The sequence below is a fragment of the Chrysochloris asiatica genome, unplaced genomic scaffold (genome assembly GCF_000296735.1).
Source record: "Chrysochloris asiatica unplaced genomic scaffold, ChrAsi1.0 scaffold00364, whole genome shotgun sequence".
In the NCBI taxonomy this organism is placed as follows: domain Eukaryota; kingdom Metazoa; phylum Chordata; class Mammalia; order Afrosoricida; family Chrysochloridae; genus Chrysochloris; species Chrysochloris asiatica.
The window spans coordinates 655621-665606 of NW_006408882.1; the positions used below are offsets into that span (position 1 = coordinate 655621).

Genomic DNA, 9986 nt, shown 5'->3' on the forward strand with positions numbered 1-9986 from the left:
AAGAATGAGAATTCCAGAATACTTTATTGTGTTCATGAGGAACCTGTACACAGAGCAGGAGGCAGAACAGAAAAAAGAAAACCAAGGTAACACCAAATGGTTTAAAATTAGGAAAGGTGTGAACCAGGGTTGTATTTTTTCACCATGTTTATTCAATTTGTATACTGAGTACATAATCTGAGAAGCTGGATTATATAGAGAAAATTGTGGCATCAATATTGGTTACCATTAACAACCTGCGATATGCAGATGATGCAAACTTGCTTGCTGAAAGTGAAGATTTTAAATACTTACTGATGACGTCAAAGACCACAGCCTTTGGTATGGACTGAACTTCAATGTAAATAAGACAAAAATACTCACCACTGGACCAATAAACAGCATCCAGAAAAATTGAGAAAAACCTGAAACAATTGAAGACTTCATTTTGCTTGGATCAACCATCAATGCTCATTGAAGCAGCAGTCTAGAAATCAAACAATGCATTTCATTAGGCACATCTGCTTTACAAAGAAGCTCTGGTAGTGTAGTGGTTACGAATTGGGCTGCAAACCTCAAGGTCTGCAGTTCGAAACTACCAGTTGTTCCATGGAAGAAAGATGAGACTTTCTGCTCCCATAAAGATTTATAGCCTCAGAAACCCTTTATGAGGTAGCTATGAGTTGGAACCGACACCATGATACATAACCACCACCACCACCATCTGCTTTACAAGACCTCTTTAAAGTGTTCAAGAGGAAATATGTCAGTTTTAGTATTAAGGTGCATCTGCCCCAAGTCATGGTATTTTCAATAATCTCATCGTCATATGTTAAGGAAGACTGTAAAAGAATTGATGCATTTAAGTTATGATGTTTCAGGAGAATAGTGAAAGTACCATGGAATGCCAAAAGAACAAACAAATCTGTATTGAAAGAAGTGCAGCCAGAATGTTCCTTGAAAGCTAGAATGGTCAGACTTTGTTTCTCATACTTATGACATATTATCAGAATGGACCAGTCCCTAGAGAAGATCGTGTTTTATTAGGTGGAGGGTCAGAGAAAAAGAAGAAGACTACCAACGAGATGGATTAGCAATGTGCAGCAGAAATGGGCTCAGATGTAGCCATGATTATGAGGTTGTCCCGGGACACCGCAGTGTTTCATCCCATTTTGCATTGGGTCATTGAGTCAGTACTGGCTGTTGGCACTTAACAACAATCTTGAAGTACAATGGTATCTGTGATAGGCTAATATCCATAGAATTACAACAAAATTCAGTGAAGATAGAATTGAACAATTCTATTAACTTCTTCAGTCATAAATTGATCAAACATACCATTAAGATTCATTTACAATTACCAGTGATTGGAATGTGAAAAAGATTGAATGAAGGATTGATAGTGGAAAATATGATTTTGATGATAGAAACAATGCTAGAGATCACATGATAGAATTTTGAAAGATCACTGACTTATTCATTGCAAATATTTTCTTTCAACAACATATACTGCAACTATACACATGAACCTCACCAGATGGGACACATAGTAACCAAATTTACTAATCTGTAAGAGGAGACAACAGAGAAGTTCAATACCATCTGGCAAAACAAGGCCAGGGACTGACTATGGGACACACTATCAATTGCTCATATGCAATTCAGGTTGAAGCTAAAGATAAATAAAACAAGCTAAAATATGATTCTGAGTATGTTCCACCTAAATTTAAAAACCATCAGAAGAATAGATTGTTGCATTAAACAATGACTGAAGACCAGAAAACGTGTGGGATGGCATCAAGAATATCATTCATGAAGAAAACAAAAGGTCATTTAAAATACAGGAAAGAAAGAAAAGACCAAAATACAAAAAATATTGGAACAGACTCTGAAACCTGCTCTTGAACACAGAGAAGCTACAGTGGACTGGAAGAATTGAGGAAGTAAAAGAGCTGACCAAAAAAATTTCAATAAACCACCTGAGTTAAGTGTTAAAATAAAATTCATAAAGATTTTTTGGATTATTACCTCCCAAACTATGAGAAAATTAATTTCTGTTGTTTTCAGGTAACTTGCTTTGGTGGCCCTAGGAAACTAATACATCCTATTTAATGAAGTATCTTTAGTCATGAATCAGAGCATTCTAGGACAATTTAAAGCCTTCCTGATAAACTCCCAAGTTAATTTTTGTACCCATAAAGCATCCCTTTTAACTCCTCCCTTTCCCCTACCCTTAGTCATAACTCCCCAGAGCTCTTGAGGTGAAAGGGGTACAGGAAGGCCCTATTCAAAAGAAGGCAGTCCACTTCATGCCTGTGGTTCTCTATTTGCCCCACTAGCTTGCATAAAACAAAATGTCAATGCAGGCTATCCTAAATGAGCAATTAGCTTTACTCTTTCAACATTTGCATTGCTGTCTCTATGCATTAGCCCTGTCTTGAGAAAGCACTCTTCAATTTGCATTTAAGTTGGTAGCTAGAGAGAACATCTTCCCAAGGAGATAGCAGAACCAGAGATTCTGTGTCAGCCTCTCAGTCTATCACATTTTGCTCTCCTGGAAAGTTACAGGAGCACTGCTTTCAGTTCATTAATCAGAAAGAGTTTTCAAATAGGCAGATTCTTCTAAAAATGGACCCAGCAGCCTCAGGAGGTAATAAGCTTCCCATCACTTGAGGTGCCCAAGCAGATTCTAGAAGACAACTTGTTTATTCACTGAACAAGTATTTAATGAGCACCTCCTCTGTGTCTGCAATAAGGTACTGAAATAAGAGGGAGAACAAGACAAATACGGTTTCAGAGTCAATGTACTGCCGCTGCCGATCTAATAAGGAAGACAAATGAAAAAGCAAACAATGATGCTATGTTTTTAAATGGTATGATAGTGACAGGAGGTGAAACTAATTTCTAAAGAAGACTTCTCATAGAAAAGAACAAATTCTCCTGGTGGAATCTAAAGGAGGTGCAAAGGTAAAATGAGAAGAAGGAAATGTGCTTAGAAAATTTAAAGGAGTCCTTTTATTTGGTGTGGCACTGTAGAATAAAGCACTGAACTGCTAGGTTAGTTTGAATGACAAGGTTGATGGTTCAAACTCACCAGTCAATCCTTGGAAACCCTATACAGGGCGGCTATGAATTGTAGCCAACTCAATGGTGCTTAACAACAACAATAATAATAAAATACAATAAAAGTTGTGATAGGAAAACAGATGGTATAGTAAGAATGACAGGAAAGGAGACTAGAGAGCTAAGCAGGAGGCTGGACTGGGATACTTGAAGAGTCAATGTGAAAAAATTTAGATTTTACCCAAACTGAAGGCAGCATCCAATGGAGAATTTTAGCTGATGCTGAACTTGGGAGTCTAACCCTAACCCTGAACTCTAGATGGTTCAATGGAAACAGAGATCCTGTTTTTAGACATCAAAGCCAGGAGAGGGCAGTCTCTGGCAGAGGAACATTTACATCTCTGACTTGGGTGGGTGCGGCTGTTGTTAAGTGCCTTTGAGTCATTTCTGACCCATAGCGACCCCATAGAGGGTTTCCAAAGAGTGGCTGATGAGCTTGAACCACTGACCTGAGATTCAAACCCATAGCACCATACCAGGACTCCAATCTGGGGGCTGAATGAAGGAAAATAGGTTTTTCTGGACTTCCTGGGTTTTGCCTGTTTTGTTACTTCTCTTAACAATTCCAGAGGAATGGAAGTTTCTCAAGCAGTACCTACAGAAACCATCAATAAGGTATCCATCTGGTGATTTTCAATGAAAATGGATTTTTATTATTTCAAAATATTGGATGAGATCCCCAGAAATGGGGGGAGGGGCATATGGAAAAGATACCCTTCAGAGAAAAATCATATTTACTGGAACAAGTTCATGTCACCCACCTCTCACCCCAAACTGCACCACCACCACAACCCCATCATCTCACTGTTTAGAAATGGTAATCCATAGTCACAAAGACATACATTGAATGATGATATCTCTTCTTCTCTAAATAACTTCTCCTTTGCTGTTGTTGTCGCTTTTAGGTACTATCCAGTTGATTCCAACTCATAGCGATCCTAGGCATAACAGAATGAAACACTTCCCCGCCCTGCACCATTCTCACAATTGTTGCTATGCTTGAGTCCATTGCAGCTGCCACTGTGCCAATCCATTTTTATAGGCCGTCCACTTTTTCACTGACAGTCCACTTTACCAAACATAATTTCCTTCTCCAGGGACTGGGCCCTCCTAACAAGATTTTGAAGTATGAGATACAAAGGGTGTCCAAGGGCCATAGTTTCAGGTCCCCCAATCTCTATCTACCAGTATACCTGGTCTATTTTACGATTTTGAGTTTTGTTTCACGTTTTTTCCCACTCTGTAGACAGGCACCATCTAGTTCTCCTGGTCTCAGGGTCATGGAGACTGATGTTCCCATGGTCTGTTAGTCTGGTCTATTAGTCCGCAGGACAAATTGTTACCAAGTACCTTAAACTTTCATTATACTTCTTTCCTCTGGACAGAGAGAGAATAATAGTTGTATCTTAGATGACAACTCTTGAGGTTTTAAGATCCCAGTTGCTACTCATCAAGGTAGGATAAAGAACATTGTCTTTGTGGACTATGTTATGACAATCGGCCATGGTGTCTCCCTAGACTATGGTTCTGAACCCTCACACCTAGCAAGGAAGGTATTTGGTAGTGTCTAAAAAGTTTTTAGAGTACTGGTAAGGCACTGTAGGGTAAAACAAGATCAACCACAAGGCCAGCAATTCCGATTCACCAACCACTCCTTAGAAATCCAATACAGGGTTGCTGTGCATCTGAACCAATTTAGCAGCACTTAACAGCAACAAGTTTTCATAGTTGTACTCCTTGTATGCTTCACTACAGTCATGGATTATGTTAGCAGCAAATAACCTCGGTCAAACCTTAATTTATTTGTGGATATCCTCCCTCTTTCCCTCCCATACCAGTTCAACCTATGTATCTACCCAAAGATCATCGTTAATGCAAGATTTTGTATATAACAGAATTTACCTCTGTTGCCTTAAACTCTTTCACTACTCTGTGTCTTCCATTGCCTTCCTCTTTCTTCTGCCAACCTTCTTCTTAGCGCGTATATTGCTTTCCCATCTACCTTCTAGCGAGTGAATTACTCCCCCTTCCCTCCCACCCCTGGTAAGCATCCAAGGTGATTCTTAAGAGCATTGAAATTTCAGAACCACTCCACTATACAAATCAAAAAAATTCTAATTGGTTAAAGTCCCAGCCCTGGGCAAGGGATGATGGGAGTACAGAAATTATGTAAGGCATGAATGTTACCTTTTGATAACTTTAAGAATTCTTGTCCCAAATCCAAAAATCAAACCAGTTCCAACTAAATTGATTTCAACGTATGGCAATCCCGTGTGTTGCAAAGTAGAACTGTTCCGTAGGGTTTTCAGAAAAAGATTGCCAGTCTATATTCTGAGATGTCTCTGGGTGGGTTCAAACCGCCAACCTTTTGGGTTAGTAGTTGAGTGCTGAATTTTTTGCATCACCCCAAAATTGTCAAATTGATAGAGAGGACTGCTTGATTAGGTACTCTGACTAACATTAGGACTGTTTCTCAATATTGTGTGTCACCAGTGTATCTAGACCTTTTCCAGCTAGCACAACTGATAGCAACATGATCAATTACACCAAGCAATAACCATGGTGCCAGCACGCCTGTCTCAGTTCCTTACTAACCTCCTGCCTTTCAGTTAATTATGACTGTTCCTTACAAGCTATGCAAAAATGGATGAGTCCTTTAAATCCTCTAGATTGCAGGGTTTTTGTTTTGTTTTGTTTTTATGAAACAGGAATAATAATTCTCAGGAAACAACTTTACAGCAAAGAGTAGATTTAATTTCAAAAATTCCTTATGGGAAAGTATCTAGCCTAATGTTTGATGAGTGCTCAATATAAGTGATGGGGTGATTTTTATGAATGGCCCAGCACTCTGGTTCCTTCCATTCTGACCTGAGAACATTGGACACAGAGCTTTTGTTACACTCAGAGAGTCCTCAAGTCCTTACTTTGCCAATCACTAGCTGTTTGACCTTGGGCAAATTATTTAGTGTGTCTACCATGTAGCCTTTCATCTGTGAGACAGAACAGATACTTCTTTGTTAGTGTTGTTGTTGCTGTTGTTAGCAACTACTAAGTAAGATCCCAGCTCACGACAACCCCACATACAGCAAAACAAAATGATTCCTGGTAGTACCCCATCACCATAATCAGTTGCAGATTGGGCCATTGATCCATAAGGTTTTCATTGGCTGATTTTCACAAGTAGATTGCCAGATCTTTCTTCTTAGACCATCTTAGTCCAGAACCTCTGCTGGAACCTGTTCAGCATCACAGCAGCACATAAACCCACACTAACAGATGGGGGGTAGCTGCACATGGAATGCAATAGGCTGACCACATGGAAGGCAATTGATTCTGCCAATGAACCATCAGTGTTCTCCTACCTAATTATTAGGGTGGTTTTAAGAAGTGAAGGAAATTAAGGATACAAGTCCCTGGTAAGTAATAAGCATTAGACATATCGTTTTGGTGTGTGTGTGTGTGTGTGTGTGCATTGAATGATAGTTTACATGGGAAAACATCTTTTTTTCTTGGATTTGCCATATGCAAATCAAGAATCCCATCAATAAATAGAAGTGAGGGAAAGTAAGCATGCAAGTCCCTGGCACATACCAGGGACTCTACCTCTTTTTTTCCCTTTCTCTTACTTTAAAGTTGAATCATCTTGGTTTATCAAAAAAATCAACAATTTGCTATAATTTAAGTGTAAAATGTATTTAATTGAATCCTAATTCCTTTAAAATCAATAATATTGTAAATTAATAGCTTAGCAATTTCTTATTAATTTAGTAGAACTTAAACATTCTCTGAAGTCTATATATGAAGAATATCCTATCCACAGAGTTCTAACCCTTATCAGCCCAAAGGTTATTTGGCGAGAATCTGTTTCCTTAGAAACCATCTAGTTCAAGCTGCTTCTTTTCCAGGCCAGATATTGGCAAGCAAGAGAGATGAAGTGGAAGAAAATCCAGGTCAGCTGCAAAGATGATTAAATAGTTAGAAAGTGAAATTTGAAGGAAAAAAAAAAACTTTTTTTAGAGCAGGAATTGTTTCTTCTGACAATACCTGAGAACAATTCTATGAAGATCACTAATGTTTATGCTACAAGGGAAGGTGTCCCTAAGGTCTCTTTCATTTCCACAGAGCACAAAGGACTCTGGACCTAATCACAGCATGAGAGATTTAGAGTAAATATAAGAAAGATGATAAGGAGAACACAGCTGATGGGTTTCTATGATTTATTTTCGATTACCCTTTATAAATCTCCCAGAATCATGATTCAAATGCCAGACTTGAACCATGTGTAATTACTTTTATAAGTTACATTCACTCACAAATTGTTGTTGTTGTTAAGTGCCATCGAGTCATTTCCAACTCATAGCTGCCCTGTATAGGGTTTCCGAGGAGTGGCTCAGGACTCCCAACATAGAATTGGGGTGTGTCAACATTGCACCAAGAAGCCCTGGTGGAACAGTGGTTAAGCACTCAGTTGCTAACTGAAAGGTCAGTGGTTCAAACCCAGTAGCTACTCTGAGGGAGAAAAGTGTGGCAGTCTGCTTTTGTAAAGGGCACAGCCTTGGAAACACTTTGGGGTCACTATGATTAGGAATGGACTCAATAGCAATGAGTTTGTCATTGTTGTTTCATTTCTGTACCAAGCACAGTGGCTATATCTAGATATATCTAGGGCTATGAGACCAGACAGCTATCGCTCCTACTTTTGTGTATTATGGTTAGAGCACACGGTGTGACAAGGGTCCTCAGCATGATAGATTTAAAATTATTATTTCCTGATTCAGTAGCTTTGGAACTTACCACAACACCCTATTCAGTAAAGAGAATAAATTCCAAATTCCTTAGTATGCCATTCAAGTTCCTTCAAAGATATAACCCACTTTTCCATTCTCTTAAAATGCCTCAACTATGCTAAGTTCCCCAAATCTATTTTTATGAAGACATACTTTATACGTTGTGGCTTTTGACCATGCTATTTCTTCTGTTTTGAATGTTCTGCTTCCCACCATTTCCATGTCCCAAAGAGTAGAGGTAAGGAATGGGCACATTGTTATTTTTAGTTCTGTATAATTTTATGTCAGTTAGATTGTGCATTCATTGAAAGAAAGAACCATGAAACACCATTGTGTACTAGTGGTTAACAAAGAGCCTGGCTTAAATTATGTGATCAATACTTGAGTGATTAATAAGAAGAAAAGAAAGGAAGGAAGGGAGGTGAAAAGGAAGGAAAGAAAGAAGAGAAAGTCTCATGCAGTGGAATCATATTTCAGTCTTGATGGTGTTCTTATACTCAAACGTCTTCCCACTCACACTTCTTCCCACCCACACCAAACTCTGTCCAGCTTTTATCCCACTATGGAAACTAAATAAAAATAAAATCTTTTGAGTTAGGAAGTTTCAGATACATGCCCATAGACTGACGTCTTATTCCAACAGATGTTAAACAAATGAACCTAGCTGGAGAATAAGGGAGAAAGAAAGAGCATCCCACAAGTCAGAGAGGGAAAACTGGGATAACTTTAAGGTGAGTCAGACTGAGGATGAGAAAGGAAGAATCATCAAGTACCTTCCTTTCAGACTACAGTACCTGGGAATTGCAGTGAGATGGACTTAATTCTGAATTGGCCTTTTTTCTCACACTCCAGGAGGACCACCATCTGCCCAGAGGCAGCCTGTTGCCCAGTTTGCATCAGTGGGCAGAGATACGGCACTGGCTTCTGTTCACCTGGAGCAAGCTGGACTTTTGCAACCTACGGAGTTTGTCGAAAGGATATGGACACTTGCGACATGAGAGTAATTTTAAACTAGGTTGAAGTCAAAGCACTCACTAAAAAGTGAGATTTGTTAACTTTGACCTTCAAAAGGCTTTTGGGAAATGTGGAGTTCAGAAAAATGAGAGCAAAACGGGTCTCCAGATGTTGATTTGAAGTCTTAAATCTTAAATGTTTTTTTTTGACACAGCTGCAATGAAGTGAATTAGATGTTGCTTCTAGATAGCTTACTCTAAACATATTTTTATTCAACTACTATGTGAAAATCTATTTTAAAATGACTCAACTGCATTAGTACTTCCTAATAAATGTTTTGCAGAATGCTGTTTATTGAAATGTAATTAGCTGTGACTTGATTCAAATTTTCTGTATCTATTAGGACACTAAGAAGCCCTGGCAGCAGATTGGATCTTGAGCTGAGCTGCAACCACAAGGTCAGCATTTTTAATCTACCAGTCAATCCATGGGAAAAAGATGAGACTTTCTGTTCCTGCAAAGATTACAGCCTCGGAAACGCTATACAGGGTCACTATGAGTAGGAATTGACAAGACTGCACACAACCACCACCACCACCATTAGGATTCCAGTCAAAGAAACAGTATCAATGATATGTATTTTGTGTTGTTGTTGTAGTTGTTAGGTGCCATTGAGTCAGTTCAAATTCATAGCAGCTAATTATACAACAGAACAAAACACTGCCTAGTCCTTCAGCATCCTACAAAACAGAATGAAGTACTACCTAGTCCTGCAACAAGCTCACAACATTGTTACATTTCAGCCCATCTTCACAGGCACTATGTCAATCCATCTCTCTGATAAAAATGATGCTGGAGATAGCATGACAGAATTCTGCAAAATACAATGATTTGTTCATTTCAAATACCTTCTTTAGATAACATAAGAGACGACTATACACATGGACATCACCAGATGGAATACATAGAAATCAAATTGACTACATCTGCAGAAAGAGACGATAGAAGAGCTCTATATCATCAGTCAAAACAAGTGTAGGGACAGATTGTGGAACAGACCATCAGTTACTAATATGCAAATTCAGACTGAAGCTGAAGAAAATGGAAACAAGTCCACAAGAACCAAAATATGACCTTGAATAT

At 38.8% G+C, this 9986-nt stretch overlaps 1 pseudogene; it reads left to right on the top strand.

Moving 5' to 3' along the window:
* LOC102826485 overlaps positions 1-9986 on the top strand; it is a 54157-nt pseudogene that overhangs the window by 33323 nt on the left and 10848 nt on the right.